The sequence below is a fragment of the Hyperolius riggenbachi genome, chromosome 4, assembly GCF_040937935.1.
Source record: "Hyperolius riggenbachi isolate aHypRig1 chromosome 4, aHypRig1.pri, whole genome shotgun sequence".
Lineage (NCBI taxonomy): Eukaryota > Metazoa > Chordata > Amphibia > Anura > Hyperoliidae > Hyperolius > Hyperolius riggenbachi.
The window spans coordinates 334,119,963-334,120,720 of NC_090649.1; positions in this window are offsets into that span (position 1 = coordinate 334,119,963).

Genomic DNA, 758 nt, shown 5'->3' on the forward strand with positions numbered 1-758 from the left:
TCTCATTTCAGTGTATTTTGTACATGCATGGGGACTATGCTCCACTGTTTCAGATGATAGTGTCTGGATTCTGTTGCGGTTTTGCACTAAGTATGTGTAACCCGATTTATCCTTAGCACTCGGCCCGGCTGAGAGGAATCTACCAGACACCGACTCAGACGCGAATATCAAGGATTTATTTGTGACCCAACAGTGGTCAACTGGTAACTTTTCTAAACCAGTAACTCTCAACACAAAATACACTTTCCTTGCACATCAGAGGTCAAAAAATACAATCTTCTCCTCTTCACAGCCAGCGCACCAATAAAAGCTGCAGAATAAAAAGGTTAAGTTACACAGAAACTTAAATAAAATTGAGCTACAACAGATCTTTTTGTACAATCATCAACCACTTTACAGTACAACACCTTTTATCACAGTACAATTCACTGAGGTATAGGGGCTTGGGTAGGGACAGATCTACTGAGCAACTCAGTTCCTATACAGTCTCAATCCCTTGTAGCCAAGTCCAAGTTATATTGCTCAGCAAAACCTCAGGGGACTCGTGACTCTCTTTACTATGGTACTGAAACAATTTCCATCGTTCGTTGGTTGGCAATTTGGCATCCAAATGAATGTTCACTTTACTCAGAATATCTCTCAGACTTTTACTCTATATGCTGCAATACTCAAACTATGGTATCTCTTAGGCACCACTTGTTTGGATAGGGACGTACCAAAATAATTAACAAAATAAAGAAAATCAAATAATCAATAAG